The following is a 27,304-nucleotide window of genomic DNA, read 5'->3' as shown; positions in this document are numbered from 1 at the left end:
CTCTTTTCGTTCAAAGAGCAGGTGTTGGATAGGTAACACTTCCTCGTGTGGTGCTCTGTCTCCCTCCAGTGGCTGGGCCACACACAGAGGCTACTAGTTGTGAGCTAACAGAGGTGGATCTTTTAGTGAATGCTCATGGTTTTAGATCTAGAGGTCCTAGGTTCAATACTTGCTGCCACCACTTACTACTACAGGGGCATAATGTTGTAAGTGGTGGTCTATAGGGGAATTTGAGCAGGTTGTTCTTCCCAGATGGGGTGGGGTGGGAGTGTAACCCACACCCACTCAGTGTGCTGCTCTTCCCCCGTCTAGTGGTAGCTGGGCCACATACAGAAGGTACAGCCTTGGCTAACAGAAGTGGGTCTTTTAACTCAAGCAGTAGAGACTCAAGGTTTTCGATCCAGAGGTCCTGGGTTCAATCTCCACTCCCAATAACCTCTTCAGAGATGTTATGTTACCAGGGGTGTGGATTAGATAAAGATTGCCAAAGTTTTCCTGATCATTGAGGATCATACATGTAATCTGCCACATTATTTCAAGACTATGGAAAAACTACTTTTCCAATAAGAGCCTTGCTCCTCCAGACAGCCCATGCCGAGGTCCATTATGACTGATCCTGAACTAGTCCACTCAAACTACCATTCAGAATCAGTAAGTTCTAGGCAGTGTCATTCTGCCAACCACACAAACCAGTGCAGCTATGGACAAGTAGGTGGAACGGTCGACGTACACACGCAGCAGATCATCAACAGAGAGGAAAGAGAACTGTGCCTGAAGACAAAGATGATGCTCTGAAAAAATGAGTGATTATTCAAAAAAGGGAATGTGAGAGACAGTAAAGTAAGCAGAGATTAAAGTCAGCATAGAAAACAGGCGCCGGATCTAAACATGAGCAGTGGAATCCCCACCACAGAAAACAGGCTACATGACACACATTCCTGCCGGGCTCATTTAGAACAGCCGTGACTTGGAGGGGGAGGGAACGCCCTTATAACCCCACTGCCACTGACCTATTTCCAGCCAGGCCTCAGGGGCCTTTTGCCACACGCTCTTGGTCAGGGTCAGGTGGCTGAGGGGAGGGCTGAGACACTGACCTCCTCTTCCCACTGGGAAAATAGGGGCAGGTTCCCTCACCCCCCACGCACACTGTAATTACATCCGTGGCTCAGATGACAATGGCACCAACAGCTGCAAAACAGCTTCACTGAAGAGAGTTACCAGTCTTCCCCTCTTCCCCTCCAGCAATTCAAAACAGCTGCTCCTATCTTGGCACATCTGCTCTCCCTCCAGCTGAAGTGTTCGTGTTGGTCCTCATGATGTACAGTACTAACCTTTGTAATTAGCACTCCCTTCCGCAGCAGGGGTGAAGGCAATGCACATGGACTACCAACAATCCGGAAAGCATACCCTAGAAAACCAACAGCACGGGCTGAGGATGTCCTATCCTCCAGGAACTCAAAGACTGCAGTATGGGCTCTGCCTCAGATCACTGGGCCACCCCATCCAACATCCTATCTGACAATGGCCAACCTGCTTCGGAGGAAAGCAGAGAAGCCTTATTATGCATCTAACTATGCAACTCAAACCACATGAGGAAATTTCTTCCTGCTCCCAGCAGGAGGTCAGTTTACTCCCTAAGCCTGGGGCACAGAGACTCCTTACCACATATCACCAAAGTTCACAGCCCTCTACTATGGATTTATTCTCCCTGACACAGATCAGTCAGTATCTTGGTCAAAAGACACAGCCCCGGCCACCTAGCAGCTGCCAAAACAAACGCTGAAAAAGAAACACCCAGAACCCTCCCACCTCTCTCCCACCCTTCACACCTTCCCTGGAGCACCAACAAGATTGGAAGGGGTAAAGGAGGACACACAAAATTCTGATTGCCATTAATAAGGGTGGGGGAGCGTTCAACACCTTCCGTGAATCTTACAGAGATCTGTGTCTCAATTACAGCCTTTGGTAGCAAGTTTGACAAGTTAATTATACATTATTTTTAAATATTTCCTTTGATCAGTTTTACAGTTCTTGCCTCCATTTGACTGAGTGCCTCTCTGTGCCCTTCTTTATGGGATGGAATAAACTGAAAGCCCAGCTGGCCTTTACTATACCATCCATCCATGACTTTCTATGCTCTGTCATCTCTGGTCTCACTTTTCACTATTCTAGATCTAAAAATAGTCCTAGGCCTTTTCAACCCGCCTCCGATGGAGCCCTCCTACCTCCTAGGTGACTAATTATCTTTGTTGCCCTCTCGATCTTTGCTGTATTTCTTGAGTCTTTTTTTGAGATGAGAGACCTGAAACTGAAGGCTGCTCCCAAGGCAAGGACATCCCATGGATCTGCAGAACAGATATTAGAATACTTTTCATATTCTCCTTTGTCCCTTTTAAATAGAGGCGATCATCTTATTTCCTGTTTTACCTCCATCATGCTGTGTGGGTGAGATTCACCTCTGCGCAAAGTTGGGCTTACGCAGGATTTAGGTGGTTCGCACGCCTTGAGCTGGTCCGCGCACAGGGTGAATTTAACCTAAGCAAACTGCATCACCACACCAGGGTAAACTCAAATTTTTTGCCCTCTGTAACACTGATAGAGAGATATGCACAGCTGTTTGCTCCCCCAGGTATTAATACACACTCTGGGTTAATTAATAAGTGATTTTATTAAATACAGAAAGTAGAATTTAAGTGGTTCCAAGTAATAGCAGACAGAACAAAGTGAATTACCAAGTAAAATAAAATAAAACATGCAAATCTATGCCTAATACAGTAAGAAAACTGAATACAGATAAAATCTCACCCTCAGAGATGTTTCAGTAAGTTTCTTTCACAGACTGGATGCCCTCCTAGTCTGGGCACTATGCTTTCCCCTGATACAGACCTGGCTCCAGCGCAGGTGGTAGCTACGGGATTTCTCATGATGGCTGCCCCCTTTGTTCTGTTCCACCCACTTATATATCTTTTGCATAAGGCAGGAATCCTCTGTCCCTCTCTGGGTTCCTACCCCCTCCTTCTCAATGGAAAGACACCAGGTTAAAGATGGATTCCAGTTCAGGTGACATGATCCCATGTCACGGCAAGACTTCATTACACACTTGCCAGCACACACGTATACAGCAAGACCTTCAAGTAAAACAGAGCCATCTGCAGTCATTTGTCCTGGTTGATGGGAGCCATCAAGATTCCAAGCCACCATTAATGGCCCACACTTTGCATAATTACAATAGGCTCTCAGAGTTATGTTTCAAAGTTCTAGTTTCAGATACAAGAATGATACATTTACACAAATAGGATGACCACGTTCAGTAGATTATAAACTCTGTAATGATAGAAGAGACCTTTTGCATGAAGCATATTTTAGTTACATTATATTCACACTCATCAGCATACTTTCATAAAATCATATAGAGTACAATGTCACTGGAGGCACGGGGGCTGCAGAGGTGCAGCCTGGGGATAGGTAGAAGCAGCTGGTCCAATCCCCTCGCCAATGATGACTGGCCATGACAGACTGCAGTTTGCCCCAGGGAAAGGGGGCTAGATGACAACTGGTAGTAGCTTCTGAGCAAGGTGGGTATAAAGGACCGGAGTTCCCCTGGGAGGGAAGACCCAGAGTATGGGGTACTGCTGTGGGCAGAACCCCAAGGTAAGGGGCACCAGGGTCCAGGAATGACACGGGAGCCTGAAGCGGGAGAGGTCTGCTGCAGAAACCCCTTTAGTGGGCCAGACACCTACAGGATCTCAGTCTTTCTTCAGGATAGGCCACTCAGCCTCACAGCCTGAGCAACTGGGCTCCGGCACTCCTGTTTACACCGTGAGCTCTGCTCAGCACATCCAACAGAGATAGACTCTGGGTGGAGACTTGTCCACTGCTCAGTGACTAATGCACCCCAGCCAGTATTTGCAGTGACACCCCAAACAGCATTTTCAAAACAGAATAGAATTTTTCAGTCATGTGGAACAGTGTTAGAAGTCCTGAGGTTAGCACAAAGAAATAAAGGTTAAAGCATATTCCGGTCAGGTAAAGCTACAGTTCACCAGCCAAGCTGTAGTGAACTTTTATTTTCAGGCTGTTTCTCTGCGCCAGTGTCAGATCGCTTGTATAGCTGCTCTATGCCGCCGATATAGCGCTGTGCACATGAGTGCTTGTACCGCCCAGGGGTATGCTTTTTTCACACCTCTGAGAGACATAAGCTTTGCCAATGTAAAGTGGTAGTGTAGACATGGCCTTAGTCAGTTGCCAGGTGAGGGCTTGGCTACACTTAAAACTCTGCAGTGGATGGGAGGGATTCTCCCATCTCCCTGAGAGGTGGTAGCTAGGTCAGCGGAAGAATTCTTCCATCAATGTAGCATTGTCTATAAGAGGACGTAGGCCTGTTAAACTATGCCAGTCAGCAGTGTGGATTGTTTACAGCCCTGTCCAACATAGTTAAACCAACTACAAACCAGGTGTGAGAGCCCCAAGCTGCTTTCAGAGCCTACACTTATCCCTCCACTTCCCACCAGTCCCTTGTTCTCAAGCTGTGGTCTCTGCTCTGTGTCCCTGCTGAGAAATGAGGAAATCCTCCTCCCTGTAGTCGATAGTTGGCAGGTATCAATGGCCTGCTGACTGGCCTTTCCATTGTCTTCTCGGATTTTCCATTGATATGAGTCAGCCAGTCTTTTTTTAAAATGACCCTGTCAGTCTGCTCAGACACATGGGCAACACCCACCACCTGCATCTGTTAGGCCATGTCTACACTACAGCCTATGTCAGCAGAACTAATGTCGCTCAGGGTGTGAATAAACCACCCCTCTGAGCAACACAAATTACGCCGACATAAGAGCTGGTGTGAACAGCAGGAGAGCTTCTCCCACCAACATAGCTACCACCGCTTGCGGGGGCTGGAGTACTTAAGCTGAGCTCACTCCTGTTGGCTTAGGGTATGTCTACACTACGAAATTAGGTCGATTTTATAGAAGTCGATTTTTAGAAATAGATTTTATACAGTTGATTGTGTACGTCCACACTAAGCACATTAAGTAGGCAGAGTGCGTCCTCAGTACCATGGCTAGCATCTACTTACAGAGTGGTGCACTGTGGATAGCTATCTCACAGTCTCCGCCGCCCATTGGAATTATGGGTTAAGCTCCCAATACCTGATGGGGCAGAAACATTGTTGCGGGTGGTTTTGGGTATATGTCATCAGTTGCCCCACCCTCCGTGAAAGGAACGGCAGACAAACGTTTTGCACCAGACACCAGGCAATTAGAAGAGCACAGTATGGCATGCTGCACATAAGAGAGGCTTTGAAAGCCAGTTTCACGACTGGCCAGGCTTCGGTGTGACAGTTGTGTGTGTTTCTCCTTGATGCAAACCCACCTTTGTTGATTTTAATTCCCTGTAAGCTAACCACCCTCCGCCCCTTTAAAATAAAGTAACTATTGTTTTGAAACCATGCATTCTCTCTTTATTAATTAAAAAAATAAAATAAAATAAAAGAGAGATAACAGACAAGGTAGCCCGGGTGGGGTAGGGGAGAAGGAAGGCCAAGCCATACTAAGTATCGAACTGTTTGAATCACAGCCTTCTGTTGCTTGGGCCATCCTCTGCAGTGGAGTAGTTGGGTGCCTGGAGCTTCTCACTCCCCTTTCCCCCGCCCCCATGTTCTTGGGTGTCTGGGAGAGGAGGCTGTGGAACATATAGAGGAGGATAGGTGGTTATACAGAGGATGCAGTGGGGGTCTGTGCTCTTGTTGGCTTTCCTGCAGCTCCAACAGACACTTCACCATGTCCGTTTGGTCTCCCCACAGACGCCTCATCATGTCCGTTTGCTCCCCCATTAGCCTCTGCATTGCATCCTGCCTTTGCTCTCACTTAATTCTTTCCTGGCCTCTGCCACCGAATGTCTCCATGTATTAAGCTGTGCCCTATCAGTGCAGGAGGACTGCATGAGCTCAGAAAACATGTTACCGCGAGTGCATTTTTTTTGCCTTCTAATCTGTGATAATCTCAGAGACAGAGATGATAGGGGGAGCACAGAAACATTCTACGCTCTACGATTCTGTGGAGACTGCATGGTCACCTGTGCTGCTGAGTTCGCCATGCTGACCAAACAGGAAATGAAATTCAAAGTTCCCAGGGCTTTTCCTGTGTACCTGGCTAGCACATCAAAATTCAAAGTGCTGTCCAGAGCGGTCACAATGGAGCACTCTGGGATAGCTCCCGGAGGCCAATACCATCAATTTGCATCTGCACTACCCCAAATTCGACCCAGCAAAGTTGATTTTAGCGCTACTCCTCTCACCGGGGAGGAGTACCAAAGTTGGTTTTTCAGAGCCCTTTAGGTCGACAGAACGGGGTTGGTTGTGTGGCCGCATTCATTTTTAAATTGACCTAATGCGGCTAAATTCGACCTAATATCATAGTGTACCGCAGGCCTTAGACTGGCTACCTTAGAGCGCTACATTAAACTCTCTCATGTAGCCATGCCTTAATTCTGCCCTGAGAGCAAATTTAATCCCCTTTCCCTCCACTGGATGGGTAGCAAAGCAAAATATAGGGTGAAACTGAAACACACGTAGGCTTAATGAAAACTACAACCAAAAATTCACAGGGGCCACAGGGAAAAATGGAGCAGTGTTCGCTAGCTGGTTTCAGTTTGAATGTTATTCTTGTTACAGGTTTTGCAGCATCTTCCCTCTCTGAACTTGTCTTCTCACTTACTTATTTTCTTGTGAATTTAACAACATTCTGAAACTCTTCCTAGTTACAACCCTTGAGGCCTTTGATCAGCCCTGTCACCTTTTTCCATTTCTTCCTGAAATAAAGGACTGAAAACTGCCCCCAGTGCTCCAAACGGAGCTCCCTCCCAACACACACACACACACCCTTTGTACACTGCTACCTCACTTGTTCCTGATCTGTATTCTAGTCCTCTGCTGCGTGACCAGCTAACATCCTGGCTGTACTGAAGGCAGAGTCTGATACCACAGATTTAATTCTTCAATCTCCTCAAGATTACAGTGGTGGGTCAGCTTCACCAATGGAAATCCAAGACAGACTTAATCCTCTTGACTCACTACAGAATCAAGCTGCAATGCCTCCAGACTTGTGCTAAACTAAGGATTTAGCTCCATTAAGCTTGCTAGAGAGGGTCTCGGGCTTTCAAAAGAAATCCATCACCACCATCAAAGGATCTCCAAATCCACACACTCTTGTACCAATGAAAATATTTGATGAAACAAATATTCATGAAATCTTTACACTGTCCTTGGCTCATCGCTTCTCAGTAAAGTTTGACAGCAGACAGGATTCAGAGCCAGGCATTTGGGGCCAGGTTTGCAAAGCTGTTTAGGCACCTAGAGATGTACATAGGTGGAATTTTCAAAAGCAGCTAGGTGCCTCACTCTCGCTGCTTCCCCTAGGAGATAGGCACCTGGACCCTGCTGAAAAGCCCACTAGGTGTCAATCCACATCTTTAAGTGCCTAAAGCTCTTGAAAACCTGGCCCTATTCAGGGCAGCGCTAAGCATGGGCTTACATTCTTTCTTAAATCAGGGCCCTACTCTAAAAGGGTGCTGTTTCCCCCTGTGCAAAGGACCAGCACAAACTAGGCACCAGTTAAGTCCCACTTAAGCGCTGCCCTACTTGCAAAGCTTAAATGGGACGTAAATGAGGTGTAGGCCTGGGGCTGGCCCTCTGCCCAGGGCTGACTTTCCCCCGATGGGGCCCAGGACTGGCCAGCAGTCTCCCTGGCCAATGGATGAGTAGGCTGAGGTTATGTGCTAGTTAAAGCCCAGGAACTCGTCTCTCACAGACACCAAAAAGCAGAAGATAAACCCAGGCCCCAGAACTGCAAAAATGCAGAGTATTCACATCTCTTGACAGATGTAGGCAAAGATCAGTGAGCTTTTGGCTCATCTTCAGTTCTCAGTGCACCCCTCCCCAGCGTGGAGGAGTGCAGGCACAGAGCCTCACTCTGTATTAGCACAGGGTTCGGGGGAGCCCCCTTGCTGCATTGTCTATATACAGATTACTTGTTTAAATAAATAGAAGCACGGCTTGTGCTATAATTATTGATCCTCAGCTATTTTTAGCCTCCTGTTCTCACCACACATTCTTCTCAGCATCACAACACAAGCTTCATGTAAAAACCACTTGGAAGACAGCTAGCGGCAAGCAGGGCCAATCCTGGGCTAGTAGAAGCCTCTGGGCAGCCAGGGTGCAAAGGGAACTGGAGGAAAAACCATTTAAGAGGAAAAGGGTTAGGCAGAAAAAACAGAAAACCCCCGGATAGATACTATTGCTCCTATTGCAAGGAGACAAAGCAGCCTCCTGCTGTCCGATCGGTGGGAGACACAGCAGGAGAAAGTGCTATTCACCAGAGAGGGGTTCCTCTGCAGATTAAGCCAATGAATTGCCTGCCGAAGGGGTGAAGAGGATTTCCTTTTAAATCCCCCTGCCCACATACAAAGCAGACAGATTGTGGTTTTATAGCTTTGGGACTTCCAAGGGCTCAGGTTTTTCATGACCCAGTTCCCCAGCAGTGGGTGATGCTCATTCATTTTTCAGATTGCAACTGAATTGTATTTGAGGCAGGGGAAAGGGGGCAGGGTCTCCAGCTCTGCAGACTGAAGATCTTTATTTAGCACAAAGCAGGTAAGGCCACAACCAACTGGGGAATGTAGGGACCCCAGTAATAACAGAAACACTGAGTTTGGAACAGAAGCTCGTTTATCTCATTTGATTAAAGTAGACGGATTTAGTCATGGTACAAAACTACTCATTAAAGCCACATTCAACAGCTGTTACTTTATTCTGTTTTAGTCCTAGTCCACCCCAAACAAATAAGGCATCTCCACCCCTCCACCCCTGCAGCTAACATAAAAGTCCCCTGCCAACATGCCTCAAACTTTCCCTGGAAGGTTACACTCCAAGAATAAGAGGGGCTCGCCACATATTCAGTCTCCAGAGACTGTCAGCAAGCAGGGTGCCATTTGTGCCAATTGCACTCGTAGTTTTTGTGATGGGGAAACTGGTTTACTTAAAATTTGACTGAGACCCACCGATTCAGTCCAAAACAGGTCACTGAAGAGCCATCGGACAGCAAGAACTGTCCACCATTGTTGAATGAGAATGGGTGGTGATCTGATGGTAGAGCTCAGCATTTTCAGTCCAGGGGATCTGGCTAGAGAACCAACTTTCAGAGGAGATCAGGTAAATACAGAGTCTGACTATCTTTCGGAAATGCTGCAAAACCTTCCTCTCTGAGGAAGCCCTCCCACCAAAGAATGACACTCACAACACTGGCATCCCTTTCCAGCCTTAAACTCTAACTAAGCCAAAAAATAAAAATAAAAATAAAAACCAAAACCTCCAGTCCGAGCAGAGTTTTCATCCTGAAAAAAACAGAGACTCCATGAAGTCCACTAGGGAACTCACTCTTGATTTTACTTTTGACTTTACACGGAAGGCACTTGAATACTATGGCGATAGGTGGCAGTATAATGTCTACACAGGAGATGGAGGTCTAATTTCTGGCTGGGGTAGACATACCTGCGTAAGCTGTGATCAAGTTAGGGCACTAAAACCAAAAGTGTAGTCATGCCGGTTTGAGCAGCAGGATGGGTGAGGGAGGCGCTCAAGTATGCGCCTAGGGTTTCAGACGGGATCATGCTCAGGGTGGATAGCCCATTCCTCCACTCTTATGCTTCTATTTTTAGCAGGCTAGCCTGATCACAGCCAGCATGGATATGTCCAGATGAGCTGAAAATGATATCTTCAGCTCCAGTGTACACATACCCTAAGATAGGTGCCTTCGATCTAGCTATCTCACTATGTCTGTAAGTTCTTGTTCTTCAGAGCACCCAGCCAACACTATTTTTCAGAAGCAGAATTTTTAAATGCTTTAAATGTATATATTGGGAGTTATTTCCACAAGAGGTGCACATTTTACCTAAAGGAAACCCACATTCACTTTCCTTAGTGCCACAGCATGAAGGTTCAGAGGGCAGCAGTGCTTGTCACCATGTATAAACTGTACAAGGTGTAATTTCCCTGTGCTCTTAATTCCAAATGGCATTTCTCTGCTGAACACTTGGGGCTGTCATCTTGCTCATTACTGACCCTGGAGTCGTGGGAGCCCAATGGAAGGAAGTGTGAACCAGTTTCCATGCTGTTTTAACAGGCATGAAAAACAACCTTTACATTTCTGAGCTGTGCCAAACATGTGCAGTTTTTCTTTTATTTGTACTTCCGGGTTACAACTCCTAGCATCCAAGTGCTGGGAAAGCCTCAGCTGTAAGTTACTTTCACCCAGGCTCTGCCATTTCTGTCAGATGCCATCATACTTCTTTTCACAGGGACTGATTTGTGAAGAAACACAAAGACAATTAGGGAAATCCCTGATTTACGTGCTCAGACTGAAAGAACAGCATTTAGTAAAGAGAATTAAAAAATGAATGTAACTGATGGAACTAACTCTGCACCCCTAGAAGGCTCAGAGATTGCGTACATGATCACTTGTCCATTCTGGATGTTGTTCTGTATCCCTTGTGCCACACTCTTCAAGCTATTTGGAATCTGTCCTGGACTCTTAGGTGCCACTTCCAGCCTTCCTGACTTCTGCAACATTCCTCCTACGAGGACTTTGTGCAGAGACAGTCCAGTTCATACTGTTCCAGTGGCGTGCTTCCTTGCAGAGTCTTTATATACAGAAATACTACAAAATGCAAGACAAAAACAGTACCTTTAGAAGGACAAATGGGGTTAAATATCTTCCGAAACATGTGCTTCCAACCTTCTTAGGGCTATAGGCTGATCGCTGTGCTCCGTGCCGAGGTGTGCACAGCGGGGAATTGACCGTTCCAGTGCTACTATGTATGCTATTTAGTTGCCCTTGTATTATTTCGGCAATCAGCTGCAATCATCCTGTTCCTTATATAAGCCCTGGAGGCTTACCCTGGCTAAATACAGCTGTCCAAAAATCAATGGCCTCCACTTTGGCCTCACTTTTCCACTTTGCAGGCCTTCGATAATTGGATTATTGCAATGAATTATTCAGGAAATAATCAATACAGCATGGTCTCTATCAATTTCCTTTAAATTCCCTGAAACACAGCCTTAGGAGTACTTGTGCTATTGATGGGGGAGGGGAGCTGTCTTGGCAGATTTCGTATGGAGACAGGTTGAAAATGGAGAAGTGCCAGAAGCAATTTCAGCCTAACATGCTTAGGAATCCTTCTCAAACCAAGCTCACTAAGGCCTGGTCTACACTATGAGTTTATCTCAAATTTAGCAGCGTTAAACTGAATTAACCCTGCACCCGTCCACACAACAAAGCTCTTTATTTCGATATAAAGGGCTCTTAAAATCGATTTCCGTACTCCTCCCTGACAAGCAGAGTAGCGCTGAAATCGACATGCCATTTCGAATTAGGGTTAGCGTGGCCGCAATTCAACGGTATTGGCTTCCAGGAGCTATCCCACAGTGCATCATTGTGACCCCTCTGGACAGCAATCTGAACTCGGATGCACTGGCCAGGTAGACAGGAAAAGCCCCACAAACTTTTGAATTTTATTTTCTGTTTGCCCAGCGTGGATCAGCACAGGTGACCATGCAGTCTCAGAATCAAAAAAGAGCTCCAGCATGGACCGTACAGGAGATACTGAATCTGATCTTTGTATGGGGAGAATTCCAATGGGTGGGGGAGACTGCAGGAACTATGGGATAACAACCCACAGTGCAACGCTCCGGAAGTCAATGCTAGTCTCGGTACATGGATGCACACCGCCGAATTAATATGCTTAGTGTGGCTGCATGCACTAGACTTTATAAAATCTGTTTCCAAAAATCAGTTTCAGTAAAATCAGAATAATCCCGTAATGTAGACATACCCTAAGAGCAATAACTTTGTATTCATTTTGGGGACAGATTTAAAGTCAGAGACTGTCAGAGTTACAAAGGAGTGTAACTGTTAAGTGACAGGTTTGCTGACCCTCAAATAAGGACTCAATTGCCAGTGTTTATTTACTCACCATATGGCAGCTGTTGTGTTAAATCTAAGTGTGCATGCGTCTTTTGTACGTATCTTCCTAAAGCTGCACTGATTGTAGCTATTTCTTAAGATGAGTTAAATCTAATAGACAAAGTTGGTTTCATTTGAAACCAGTAATATGTTACTGGTCTGGCTGGAGAGCAACTGCAATGGCTGCCATTGTCAATGTTGCTTCCCTCAGCATCAGGAAGCTGCATGAACCGGATCCCATGCTAGGAAAAGTTTGCAATTTTGGAAGCAGCATGAGAGGATGAGATGAGCTCATGGGCCGCTATACTGGTTTATAAGATTTGAGTAACAGGAAAAATATTTATAGTAAACAAGCAACATATTTATCTGTGGATACTTTCCTGGGGCTGAAAATATGAATATACTCACAAGGACTGGATGGCTCAGCTCAGACAGACCCGTTCTGCAAAGCAAAAAGCAGAAGCGCGAGAAAAAGAAAGAAATAAGAGCCTCCGTATTGCACTGTCATGGGGAAACGAGCCCTTTCAAACCACTTTCCCCTTTGATTCCACAGACACTGTGGAGTCAGTCACAGGTCCCAGGAGGATGGTGTGAAAAGGCAGCTCCTTGTCAGCATTTCCAAAAGAGCACTTGCAGTACCACAGCAGTGCTTGCAGCCAAAACGGAGGGCTGGTTAGTTCTTTATCAAAGATCTGGGGAATGTTTGGAGAGAGACTGCCAGAACTGCTTTGCAGTGCAGGGCTTCTAAAGCAACAACAGCAACCAGATCCATTGCCCTCAGACTGTAGACCATAGCATACAAACATACAGCCTGCCAGCTACTTCTTCTTACAGCGTCCAATCCAATGCCCATCAGGAGTTTTTGCACTGATGTCAGTGATCAGGCCTATACATTAGCTACTCGGGCTTCAGTCACTAATTCCCCCCAGAGAGGCCTTCCCATTTCTGTGCTCTCAAGAAAACGGCTTGTGGAACTGTTGACATTTCTATAGGATAAAAAGTCCTAGTAAAAATCTTGATGTCTTTGAATTGACAGTATAGAAGGTGGGCAGGGGATAACGTCTCACAGTGCATACAAGAAAAAAAGCTAGCGAAGCATGAGATCAGAAGTCAGGTCTTGTGTCAGAGCTGAGAATAGACCCCAATTTACCATGTGTCCTTGGGCATGTCTCTCAACCTCTGTACCTCAGTTTTTCCATCTCTAAAATGGATAGAATGCTTACCTGTTAAGTGCTCTGAGATCCTCAGATTTAAAGGGACACAAACAACTTGAACTCTAGTGAAATTCAATTTTTCAGTTAAAAATAGTTTCAGATACCACTCCTGCCCGAGTCTCCCTATAATTCTAGTGGCATTACAATGCTTTTTAAGTGCTTTTCTTTCCCCTGAAGCTGTGTGAAAAACCTCACACAAACAAACAGAGGGAGAAACTGACTATACAAGGAAAAGAGTGGAACTATCTATGCAGAATGTGCACCCAAAGACACCAAGGAAACAAACTACAAAAACGATACAGTCATGGCAGGTGTTACAGGTAAACTACAGTAAGTAAAGAAAAGTACAGATGGAAATCTGTCCATGGAATGAGGCAGAGATGTGCATAAGGGTCTGAGTCTGGTGTTCAGGTAGGATTTCATTTCGTTCTGCAAAGCAGCCAAGGCTGCATGAGATTTGTGAGTCTGAGTAAAAGAAATTATTGTAATGTTTTGGTGGCGAGATTAAGAGCCACAATAGTCGTTCAGTAGCTGGGACACTGTGAGAGAAAGTGCTGTTTGACTGAGGGTTTGAACACAGCAACTCGCTCAAGCTGGTGAGCTGTCAGCTTTAGAGTTGATTTGCCGGTTAATATCCACCCCTGCTTAAAAGGAAAAACAGGAACTACGCACATACTATAAACACACAAAAGCTAGGAAAAAATCTCTCGTGTCTGTTCCACTCATTTCTCTCCCAACAAGGAAATAACTCACTCTTGGAGCCCAATCTTTCCTGTTTGGAAGCAGTGACAATAACATATAATATTTAGTATTTATATAGGCCCTAGAGGGAGGGATAGCTCAGTGGTTTCAGCAGTGGCCTGCTAAACCCAGGGTTGTGAGTTCAATCTTTGAGGGGGCTACTTAGGGATCTGGGGCAAAAATCAGTACTTGGTCCTGCTAGCGAAGGCAGGGGGCTGGACTCAATCTTTCAGGGTCCCTTCCAGTTCTATGAGATGTGTGTGTGTGTGTCTCTCTCTCTATGTATATATTTAAATCCAGTTCCCCCTGAAGTCAGTGGAAGTTTTCCTACCGACTTCATTGAGACTGAGATTTGCCCCACAGAACATTACAAACATGATCTAACACCCCCAATAGACAGATATTAGCAGCCCAATTTTACATGTGGGAAACAAGCGGAGAGATTAAATACACCCAAGGAAGGAGACTATACCAAAGACGGGCTCCTAATTTGCAGCGCAGTTCCTGAACTCCAGTCCCAGAGACCCTTCTTCTTCCCCTGAAACTATCTGGCCTTTTAGCTCTGGAGCATGTGAACGTCACTGTTATCAATTCCAACTAAGGAGCTCTATGCTATGGGTTATATACTTCACATTAAAAAGAACAGAAGTACTTGTGGCACCTTAGAGACTAAGGCCATGTCCAGACTACCCGCCGTATCAGCGGGTTAAAATCGATTGCTCGGGGATCGATATATCGCGTCTAATCTAGACGCGATATATCGATCCCCGAGCACGCTTATATCGATTCCGGAACTCCATCAACCCCAACGGAGTTCCGGAATCGACACGGAGAGCCGCGAACATCGATCCCGCGCGGTGTGGACGGGTGAGTAATCCGATCTTAGATATTCGACTTCAGCTACGTTATTCACGTAGCTGAAGTTGCATATCTAAGATCGATCCCCCCCCCCCCCGCCAGTGTGGACCAGCCCTAACAAATTTATTTCAGTATAAGCTTTCGTGAGCTACAGCTCACTTCTTCGGATGCATAGAATGGAACACACAGACAGGAGATATTTATACATACAGAGAACTTAGCCAGAGAATAGCTTCAGGGTGGTTTTTCCCAGCTGCCAGAGGCAGTCTAAAGTATCACAGCAGACAGTGGTCTAGGAGCTCAGTATTAGTCCTCTAGCTTCCCCGGCACTTTAATTCAAGCCTTAAAACACATCACTTGTTCAAAGTGTCGGCCAAGGGGAGTGTGATGGTTCAGGGTGAATAGCTCAGAATCTGGCTACTCAAATAATTCAGTTTCACGGTTTAGAAGAGTGATGCTAAGAGCACTCCATGTCAAACCTTAGTCCCAGATTTGGACCTTAGCATCCAAAATATGGGGGTTAGCATGAAAACCTCCAAGCTTAGTTACCAGCTTGGACCTGGTACTTGCTGCCACCACCCAAAAAATTAGAGTGTTTTGGGGCACTCTGGTCCCCCTGGAAAACCTTCCCTGGGGACCCCAAGACCCAAATCCCTTGAGTCTCACAACAAAGGGAAATAATCCTTTTTCCCTTCCCCCCTCCAGGTGCTCCTGGAGAGATACACAGATACAAGCTCTGGGAATCCAAACAGAGTGACTCCCCCTCTCCGTTCCCAGTCCTGGAAACAAAAGCACTTTCCTCTTCACCCAGAGGGAATGTAAAATCAGGCTAGCAAATCCAACACACACAGATTTCCCCCTGATTTCTTCCTCCCACCAATTCCCTGGTGAGTACAGACTCAATTTCCCTGAAATTTCCCAGAAAAGAAAACTCCAACAGGTCTTAAAAGAAAGCTTTATATAAAAAAAAAAGAAAAAATACATACAAATGGTCTCTCTGTATTAAGGTGACAAAATACAGGGTCAATTGCTTAAAAGAATATTGAATAAACAGCCTTATTCAAAAAGAATACAAATCAAAGCACTCCAGCACTTCTATTCATGCAAATACCAAAGAAAAGAAACCATATAACTTACTATCTGATCTCTTTGTCCTTACACTTAGAAACAGAAGATTAGAAAGCAGAAACTACTTCCCCAAAGCTCAGAGAAAGCAGGCAGACCGAAAACAAAAGACTCGGACACAAACTTCCCTCCATCCAGAGTTGAAAAAATCTGGTTTCCTGATTGGTCCTCTGGTCAGGTGCTTCAGGTGAAAGAGACATTAATCCTTAGCTATCTGTTTATGACAACTCTTAGCAAGCTGGATAAACTAAATACTTCTCTAGTACAAAGCTGCTCAAAGTTAAGATAGACTCTAGTTCCTAAATCCCAGGGTGGACAGAAAAGGGGTCTCAGCACAGTGTGAACTCTCTAAGGGTATGGCTACACTTGACATTTCAAAGAGCTGCTGCGGCAGCGCTTTGAAGTGTGAGTGTGGTCGGAGCGCCAGCGCTGGGAGAGAGCTCTCCCAGCGCTGCATGTAAACCACATCCCTTACGGGTGTAGCTTGCAGCGCTGTGGCACTGATTACATTGAGGCTTTACAGCGCTGTATCTTGCAGCGCTCAGGGGGGTGTTTTTTCCACACCCCTGAGCGCGAAAGTTGCAGCGCTGTAAAGCGCCAGTGTAGCCATGGCCTAACATTACAAAACTCAAAACAAGTGCTTTTGCAAGGCTGCACATTCCAGGGACTCTGCATACTTCACGTAGTCATTTAATTATCCCGTTCAATAGCTCAATTAAGTTATGTAAGGATCTCAACTCTGCACTCCCAGGACTGGATGCTCTCAAAGGAGGGGGAGAAACAAGAAGGGACATTCTGAGACAAGCAGTATTACACTTCTGGGGTACAAATACAAAGTATTACACTGGGGTACAAATACAAAGTATTACACTTCTGGGGTACAAATCACTCATGCAATGGGACTTTCAGTCCCATTCTGGGGGCAAGCATAGACCATCCTTGCTGCTTTTACAAGTACTCATTTCACAAACTGGCATCTGTGAATGGCAGCTTACAAAATTAACAGATCGTTGCTTTGAACTGTGATTATTTCCCCATTCCCAATTGGCCACCCACTTCAGAGAACACAGGTAAACACAGGTTCAGGTAAAGCTTTGCACATATGCAGAGAGAATGACCTTCCAAAGCAGAGCTGGATTGTGCCTCGCTGTAAACAGAATTTTTTGGCATCACTTGGTTCACCTGACAGACTGTCCCTTGTTCAATTGCTAAAAATCCTAAACACACAAGGGAGGCTGCCACTGGGATAGAATCACTACAGAGGGTGGGATACAAGGTAATTCAGGGAAAACAAATGACATGGAAAAAAATGTATAAAGGAAACTTTGTTTCACAGCTGCTGGCTTTAAAGTCTATGAATCAGTCATGATCCCTTAAAGTTACAAGTTTAGCCCATTCTAAACTCTGTTTTTGACACATTATCCTTTCCCAAAAATGGAAAAATACTATTAGCCTGAAACTTACATTAGTGTTCCATTTTATTTACCAAACCTGTATGCAGCAAAAGCATCTAGTTTTGAGTACCAGCTCTGGGACTTTTGCTGTAGAAAACGAAAACCCTGCTAGGGTTTGGAAAACATCCATATGCCATCCAACAGGATGTGGAAAATGGATTAGAGGCACTTTGGGTGGAATGCTCAAAAGGAGTTAGGCTCCTATATATAGCATTCCACCATCTGACTTTATAAAGATGTAGATTTAAAAGTTGCTTCCACTCTACACTCTATAAAGAAACAGGAAGTAAGGCCGATAAAACTGAGTGCTGGGGACCATGAGGTCTGCCTAAGACTTGCACTATTTGTAAATTACTGTGGTTTAGAGAAGTGCACAAGAGAATGTCCCTCAGTTTTAACTAGCCTCAGACAGTTAATCAGATGAGTAGTAGACAAGAGATACCAAATCTGCATAGATATAGTTTAATTTCCTGAAATAAGCAGAGAACTAGGTTTAGACTTTTAAATACAAATGCATCATAGCTCCTGGGTATTTATGACTCAGGCAGCGCATGCTGGTTCTGTCACATCTTTTTTAAAATTAGTTTTCCCTGCTGGAATAAGTCTAATAACCCATCTATAGCCCCTCTTCCTAGATGGCTCTAAACCTCTCCAGAGCAGACTGAAGCAACAATCAAAGACGCACCACCAACCCAGTAGTCACTCGGAGCTGGTAACGAGCAGCACTGGGGAAATTTGGTTGGGGCTAAGGGAGCAAACTCAAATGTTTCATTTAAAAGTCATATTGGCATATTGCAAAGAAAACCTTCCAAATGGGTCCAGACACAGTGCTGCCTGACTCAGGGTATGTCTACATCTACAATTTTGCAGCGCTGGTTGTTACAGCTGTATTAGTACAGCTGTATAGGGCCAGCGCTGCAGAGTGGCCACACTTACAGCAACCAGCGCTGCAAGTGGTGTTAGATGTGGCCACACTGCAGCGCTGTTGGGCAGCTTCAAGGGGGGTTCGGGGAACGCGAGAGCAAACCGGGGGGAAGCAGATCTCCTTCCCCGGTTTGCTCCAGTGTTCCCCGAACCCCCGTGCAAGCAGGTCTCCTTCCCCGCGGTTTGCTCTCGCGTTCCCCAAACCCCCGAGCAAGCAGGTCTCCTTCCCCACGGTTTGCTCTCGCGTTCCCCGAACCCCTCTGCAAACCGCGGGGAAGGAGACCTGCTTGCTCGGGGGTTTGGGGAATGCGAGAGCACACCGCGGGGAAGGAGACCTGCTTGCACGGAGGGGGTTCGGGGAACGCGAGAGCACACCGCGGGGAAGGAGACCTGCTTGCTCGGGGGTTCGGGGAACGCGAGAGCACACCGCGGGGAAGGAGACCTGCTTGCACGGAGGGGGTTCGGGGAACGAGAGAGCAAACCGCGGGGAAGGAGACCTGCTTCCCCGCGGTTTGCTCTCGTGTTCCCCGAACCCCCCTGCAAACCGCGGGGAAGGAGACCCGCTTGGGGGGGGATTCAGAGAACACCGGAGCAAACCGCGGGGAAGGAGACCTGCTTGGTTACCATAGAGGCTTCCTCAGGTATGCTGGGATACCTGCTTATTCCACGGAGGTCAAGAAAAACGCTGGTAAGTGTCTACACTTGATTACCAGCGCTGTCCTCTACACCCGAGACAAAACGGGAGTACGGCCAGCGCTGCAAACAGGGAGTTGCAGCGCTGGTGATGCCCTGCAGATGTGTACACCTCCTAAGTTGCAGCGCTGTAACCCCCTCACCAGCGCTGCACCTTTGTGATGTAGACAAGCCCTGAGTCTGCAGACAGACAGAAAAGTTGCCCTGAGAGATGTGATCCGCTCCGCATTTTTCTCAATGAGTGTTAACTCTGTAGTAGAGCCTGTCAGGAATTTTCTGATGAAAACTTTGTACTTTCAAAATATTTTTGAGTTGGTGGATTCATTGAAACTGTTTTAGGAAAGGGTTGGTTTTGACAAAATTTCCCATTTTGAAAAAAATTTGGGAAAAATGTTTCTGAATTGTCTACTCTAAACCACCCACTTTGACATTTTCAAAACAAAGTTTTGTCTTAATGTGCAGCAACTTTTCATTTGGAAATTTTAGTTAAGTTATATTAAAAAAATAAACAGTATCTTTAAAAGGTTAAAATCAACATTTCAATTGACCCAATTTGAAAGTTATTTTCAATTATTGGTTTGCGAAATTTTTCAAGATTTAAACTTTTTGCCCCAATTCAGGATGGGAAACTTTTTTGAAATCCTGAAAATTCTCATGGGATGAGAAAACAGTTTCCCACCTAGCTGTGTGTGTAGTCTATGGCAATTTACATGGTAACATACACATTTCACTGCTGAAAGAAGTGACAATGAGTCCTGTGGCAACTTACAGACTAACAGACGTATTAGAGCATAAGCATTCGTGGATGAATACCCATTTCGTCAGATTTCACTGCTGGTCATTTTAGTCAAAACCACTCAGCTACTCAGAGATTGTATGCAGAATCTGGGTGGTGCCTTCACTGCTCCTTCCCCCATTACTCACCATTTTATCTTCAACCCTGAGCAGATAGTTTATCATCAGCACATCATTTGCCCAGCCTAAAAGAAGCAGTTGCTAATCAGATCTTTAAATTAGTCGCCTGGATTCATCCTCCCTAGATCACAGAAACACTGAATATCAGGGTTGGAAGGGACCTCAGGAGGTCATCTAGTCCAACCCCCTACTCAAAGCAGGACAAACTCCAACTAAATCATCCCAGCCAGGGCTTTGTCAAGCCTGATCTTAAAAACGTCTAAGGATGGAGATTCCACCACCTCCCTAGGGAACCCATTCCAGGGCTTCACCACCCTCCTAATGAAATAGTGTTTCCTAATATCCAACCTAGACCTCCCCCACTGCAACTTGACACCATCACTCCTCGTTCTGTCATCTGCCACCACTGAGAACAGCCGAGCTCCATCCCCTTTGGAACTCCCCTTCAGGTAGTTGAAGGCTGCTATCAAATCCCCCCTCACTCTTCTCTTCTGCAGACTAAATAAGACCAATTCCCTCAGCCTCTCCTCATAATCATGTGCCTCAGCCCCCTAATCATTTTCGTTGCCCTCTGCTGGACTCTCTCCAATTTATCCACCTCCCTTCTGTAGTGGGGGGACCAAAACTGGACACAATACTCCAGGTGTGGCCTCACCAGTGCCAAATAGAGGGGAATAATCACGTTCCTCAATCTGCTGGCAATGATCCTACTAATACAGCCCAATATGCCATTGGCCTTCTTGGCAACAAGGGCACACTGTTGACTCATATCCAGCTTCTTGTTCACTGTAATCTCCGGGTCCTTTTCTGCAGAACTGCTGCTTAGCCAGTCAGTCCACAGCCTGTAGCAGTGCATGGGATTCTTCCTTCCTAAGTGCAGGACTCTGCACTTGTCCTTGTTGAACCTCATCAGATTTCTTTTGGCCCAATCCTCCTATTTGTCTAGGTCACGCTGGACCCTATCCCTATAGTCCAGGATATCTACCTTCCCCCCAGCTTAGTATCATCTGCAAACTTCCTAAGGGTGCAATCCATCCCATCATCCAGATCATTAATGAAGATGTCAAACAAAAACAGCCCCAAGACTGACCCCTGGGGCACTCCGTTTGACACCAGCTGCCAACTAGACATTGAGACGTTGATCTCTACCCGTTGAGCCCGACGATATAGCCAGCTTTCTATCCAACTTATAGTCCATTCATCCAATTCATTCTTTTTTAACTTGCTGGCAAGAATACTGTGGAAGACTGTATCAAAAGCTTTGCTAAAGTCAAGATATATGATGTCCACTGCTTTCCCCATTTCCACAGATCCAACTATCTCATCATAGAAGGCAATCAGCTGGTCAGGCATGACTTGCCCTTGATGAATCCATGTTGACTGTTCCTGATCACCTTCCTCTCCTCCAAGTGCTTCAAAAGGGATTCCCTGAGGACCTGCTCCATGATTTTGCCAGGGCCTGACGGGAGGCTGACCAGTCTGTAGTTCCCCAAGTTCTTTTTCTTCCCTTTTTAAAATATGGGCACTCTATTTGCCTTTTTCCAATCATCCTGGACCTCCTCCAGTTGCCACAAATTTTCAAAGATAATGGCCAATGGCTCTGCAATCACATTAGCCAACTCCCTCAGCACCCTTGGATGCATTAGATATGGACCAATGGACCTGTGCACGTCCAGCTTTTCTAACAGTCCTTAACCTGTTCTTTCACCACTGAGGGCTGCTCACTTCCTCGCCATACTGTGTTGCCCAGTGCAGCATTCTGGGAGCTGACCTTGTCTGTGAAGACTGAGGCAAAAAAAGCATTGAGTACTTCAGCTTTTTCCACATTATCTGTCACTAGGTTACCTCTCCCATTCAGTAAGTGTCCCACACTTTCCCTGTCCTCCTTGTTGCTAACGTAACTGTAGAAACCCTTCTTGTATCCTTCACATCCCTTGTTATCTGCAACTCCAGTTGTGCCTTGGCCTTCCTCATTACACCTCTGCATGCTCTGGCAATATTTTTATACTCCTCTCTAGTCATCTGTCCAAATTTCCAATTCTTGTAAGCTTCCTTTTTGAGTTTAAGCTCACCGAAGATTTCGCTGTTCAGCCAAGCTGGTCACTTGCCATATTTGCTATTCTTTCTACACATTGGGATGCAAAAGATCATGCAAAAGAGACCCTGTGTGCTCAGATCTGTTCCTGCCACCTAGAAGGAGGGGAGGGGAGGTATAGCAGGGATCTCCTAGGCATTCTACTTTTCCTGAATCCATAGAGAGGCTCCATCTGATAGCAAAGGAAGGAGCGGAGAACAAGCAGTGAGGCTTGGGAAGAGACTGTCTCCCCCCACCCCAACTAACTATAGTCAGAAAAGATAGTAGAGTGGCAGGGATCCCCATGGTGCAGGTGCCCTGCTAGAGGAACTCCAGTGCAGTCATGCCTCTGGGGACATGGGCTGTGTGGCTAGGAAGGGTCTCTGATATGGAGGCATGGCCTCCATGCAGATGGCCTTAACTCGGCACCGTGCTGGCAATCTGGCAGGTTTGGATCCAGGGGTCCTGTGGTCTATTCCATGGAGCCAAACATCCCACCCCCCCCTCAGCCCATGCTAAATGGAATGATGAGGAGGAACTCTGTGAGGAGGCCCTTGGGGAGAGTCCTCCCCCAGAGCCATCTCTCACCGGGTGAGAGGAAGATCCAGGCCAGTGGTGGCAAGAAACCAAACTAATAAAGCTGTTTTCCCTTTGTAGGCTAGCAAAGCAAAGCAAAAGCAAAGGAGGAGCTGGTGTCACGACAGCCCTTCCAGATGAGCTCATGGTTTTAAATCAGTCTTTGGAAAGATCATTTGTAGTGATATAGCCGGTATTCTCTGCTTTTGTTTGTTACAGAGCTGTCGCCTCAGGTATAGCATTCCCTTCGCTCGCTCTCCACATAGCCTGCTCTGGAGAGAGACAAGTGCAACATCCCATCATGCAACACAGACAGAATCTCCTGTTCATCAGAGATGCAGCTCACTGAACAAAGGGACACCACACCCAGGAGACCAATGGAGGAGATTAGAGATCAATTCAGAAAGAAAGCAAAAGAAAGACTGTTCATGGAAACACACATTAAACAGCTGCTCTAGAAATGAAATGTAAACAGCCAGCTCACACAAGTCCTCAACTCACCATGCATTTGACTCTAGAAGCAAATCACTAGAGATACAGGGGGAATACAATCTGACACACAACAGTTCTGCTCTCCTTAGGGTGAATAAAAAAATAGATTTTAAAAATAAAAATATTAAAATCAGATATTTGCATTTAAAGCTTTTTTACATTTAAATTAAGCACAGTTTTGTTTTGTTTTTAAACATAAATCAATTAAAAATTAAAATTGAAATGAACAATCTATGTTAAGGCCTTATTATTAAAATCATTTCAATGAAATGCAAAAAAATAATATTAAGAAATACATGTTCGCTGCTTAAAGAAAGTCAAACCACTCAACTGGTGGGAGTCACTGGCTGAGACCCTAGAACCAGAGAGTTTGCTGAAGTGCTAAATCAGCTTTTCACAGCAGTAGCCTCTTCTGCAGGCGCAGAGAGAATATTTTCTTCATTTCAGTTTATTCAACTAGTTTAGGTCAATGACTAGTTCATTCAAAGTTAAGGAACCAACTGGGTGTTGAAAAAGCAGTAAATTTGTTTTCCTCTTCCAATTTACAAATAAAAAGTATGTGTGAGAGGGTGAGATCTACTAGTTCTAAAATTTTGAAGGACATGGTGACCAGAAACAATCAGTTCAATTCAGTAAATACAGACAATACTGCCTTTGTTTAATAAATCAGTTCGTTTTAAATGCAAAACGTGTTTTGATAAAAAAAAGTATGTATCCATCACTTTTAAGGTAGTATTACTTAACAAAAAAATTAAAATGCTGTTTTGTGAATTTTAATTTAATTTCAATTTCCATTCAAATAGAGCTTGACACAAACTGGAAGTAAAAAAACTAATCATCTAGTAAATAAAAAATGCACCATTCACCATTTTCTAACATAATAAAAGACATAAAAATTAAAAATTGGAATAAATGTAAGGTAAGCCATATAGTTGCTCAAATAAATGTAAATAGACATAGTGTATCCTCCTGGTTAGCAAAAAACAAACATTAAATTTAGCGTAAGAGCTGTATTTAGTTACATATCAACTTGTTTCAATGGTTACCAACTAATGAGAATCAACCTTTCCTTAGGAAAATAACTAAAAGAACAAATGCAAAACAATTAAAATCAATTATTTAAATCAAAGTTTCCTGCCTGCTGATTTAAATCATGACAAAAATCTGTGATTCACTTCACTGTGACTGAAATCAATCCACCTTGGCTCTCCTAAAGTGAATGCCCATTCCATGCAGTTCCCTTCCTTCTGAGAGTCTTTGGGCTCAGGCTGTGCAATGGCAGTAACTTGCCCAGCTAGTGTAGTAAATCCATTAAGTTTGCAGAGCACTTGGAAGCAAGGGTGCACAAGTAAAGCCACCTCAGGTTTTTTAGAAGGGATTATTCCATGCTGAATTGACAGATCATGCCACCACCCTCCCATGCTGCACAACTGGCCCAACATTGTGGAATTACTTGCCAAAGGAAATCAGAATTGCCACTAACCTAAACACCTACAGGACAAAATGCTCCCGTTTCCCCAAATAATACTGTTATGCTGAAAGGTTCTAATGGCTACCAACAGGTGAGTCTCAGATCCAAAGAACCGTAGACCTTGTTAAAGTCCATAAATAGCTCACACACTCTATTTCAGGCTCAACGGAAAGAGAAACAAATAGCTGGGGCTGGAGGGTTACTGCCCAAAGCACTAGACCATACAGCAGGTCAGAGCGAAGCTGTGTGGACTGACAGCTTCTTGGGTACAGAACTCGCTGAAGAGCAGACTTGGGGATTTCTTAGCAAGGAAACTGCCTGCTGCTGTTTCTACCAAGTTTAGAAAAACAGGACTGGGTGTATACTTCTTGTTAATAAACAAGATTACATCAGTCACAGACTCATAGAAATGAGCTCAAGAGGTCATCTAGTCTCATCCCCCCGTGCAGAGGCATGATTAAGTATGCCTAGACCAATGATACTCAGACTGAGTCTCGCAAGCAGCTCTTTAACGTGTCTCCTGCGGCTCTTTGCAGCACATGATATTAAAACACTGTATAATTTAATTGTTAACCAATCTAAGTTATTAACCAATCAGGATGCTCTTACTATGTTATTAATCAATTGTAGTTCATATAATAATAATACTGAGTCATTTTGTTGTGAGAATATTATATATACACACACAAATGAATATTATATTATATAATATACACATTGTAATATTACATACATCACACACACACACATATAAATAGATATACACTAAATAATTCCCCTGTCAAACTGTTATATATACGAATACAGCGGAACCCCGATTATCCAATCTAACTGGGACCAGAGACAGATCGAATAACCAAAAATCTGGATAAACCAGGGAATGGGCAGCAGGACTCCTGCTATCAGACTCGCATGGCAGGACTCCCGCTGCCCAGGGCTGACAGCCCGAGCCTCAGCTGCTGTCAGCCTTGGGTGGCTGGTGGTTTGGTTAACACAGAAAGCCAGATAAAGGAGGCTTGGTGAAACAGGGTTTTACAGTGTATAGTACTACCTCTCCCCCCAGCTTAGTGTCATCTGATTGTCATCTGCAAACTTCCTGAGAGTGCAATCCATCCCATCGTCCAGATCATTAATAAAGATGTCGAACAAAAACAGCCTCAAGACTGACCCCTGGGGCACTCCGCTTGATACCAGCTGCCAACTAGACATCGAGACGTTGATCTCTACCCATTGAGCCCGACGATATAGCCAGCTTTCTATCCAATTTATAGTCCATTCATCCAATCCATACTTTTTTAACTTGCTGGCAAGAATACTGTGGGAGACTGTATCAAAAGCTCTTTTGCGTAATGCTGATCACTAATTTGGCTCCTGAACCAGTAAGATCAGAGTATCGCTGACCTACAGCATCAAGAATATGCTTGACCCATATCCCTAGTTTCTCCTCCTAATAGAAACAACCCTGCCAGGTCCTGAACTTCAACTAATACCTCAAGTCAAAGGGACAACAATATTTTTAAATTCCCACTAATGAGGGTAAAGAGAAGAAGAAGAAAAAAAGAGATCCTTGTGTGAATATATTTGAAAATTTGTACGGTACCTAGATACCCTAGTGAAGAATGCAGTGTACACTAGGCAGAACTTAAATGTTATCAACCAGCCACTAGTGTAGCAGAGAAAGCAGTTGTTTACTTTTACACACACACAAAGTCTAAAAACTGCATAATCCCATTTCCTTGCTTCAGAAATGCTGAGGATACAATAGCACACAAGGACTAATTGAGACTCAGACGCTTCACCTTGGCACTAACAGAGTGTGTCTGATCTGCAATATCATACTCTCTCCTTAACAAGTAAACTCAACATGAGCATTCCAACAACTGATGGTTTCACACGCTGTTTCCCCTTCAGTGACGGATACAGCTAAAACCTGGAGTGATGGAAGACGTTTCTTTCACACAGAAAAGCACCTCACTACACTGATGATGCCTCCCAAGTTGGATTTATACTAGTTTTGCACTAAGGTTCTTTTAACCAGTGCTTTATTCCTGCTGCACATTAAATTGATGTATTTTGCCGTTAATATGACAAGGGTTTTGGATCACTCACTGCTGCGTCTACACTAAGCTTTATCTTCAAGTCTCCCAATAGTGCTGCAGCCCAAGAAACTCCACTGATGCTTCACACTGCTTAGAAGTAGAATGCGAAGCACAGAAATGTTAACAAGTCATAGGGAGGGCCGGTGCAAGGATATTTTGCGACCTAGACAAAACTTCCACCTCACGCCTCCCCTCCCCCTTCCCTTCCCCCGGAGCATCCCTTATTATAAACGTTCAAAAATGAATACTGCATAATGTGGCATTGTTCATGTATACTTCCTTCCTTCATATCAAAATCTACTACATTTTATTCTACCTTTAGAATATCCAATTATTGTTATTAATAAAATTTATAAAATTAGAATGGTGGAGATGCCATCATACAACAACTGACAATATCAATATGACAAATGTCAACAACCTACACACGCATAGTCGCACATGATAAACATATACACTCAAATACTTAACATACACACACAATTGACACAAAGTATTAGCGAAATGATGCAGCAGCAATTGCCAGAGTCTTAGATCTGAAACAACTCAACAAAAATAGTTAGCCTCAGTCGACAACCTCCGAAAACTAGTAAACTGAGCATTATAAACAGCCTGTCAGAAAGGGTAACGGCTGCACGCAGCGAGAAAAATGATGTC

General features: G+C 44.8%; 1 protein-coding gene and 1 long non-coding RNA gene across 3 annotated transcripts in view; one reads left to right on the top strand and one right to left on the bottom strand.

Annotated features, from left to right (window-relative positions):
• The window catches only part of HIP1 (huntingtin interacting protein 1), a 141,753-nt gene that overhangs the window by 85,081 nt on the left and 29,368 nt on the right, over positions 1-27,304 (bottom strand). The gene's annotated exons all lie outside the window — the stretch shown is intronic.
• LOC115636469 lies at positions 2,171-27,304 on the top strand. The gene is made up of 3 exons (XR_003996949.1): positions 2,171-2,183; positions 21,169-21,174; positions 27,020-27,304. It is a non-coding gene; the product is annotated as an uncharacterized LOC115636469 (long non-coding RNA).

This window comes from Gopherus evgoodei, chromosome 17 (genome assembly GCF_007399415.2).
Source record: "Gopherus evgoodei ecotype Sinaloan lineage chromosome 17, rGopEvg1_v1.p, whole genome shotgun sequence".
In the NCBI taxonomy this organism is placed as follows: Eukaryota; Metazoa; Chordata; order Testudines; family Testudinidae; genus Gopherus; species Gopherus evgoodei.
This window is presented reverse-complemented; position numbering and strand designations above follow the sequence as displayed.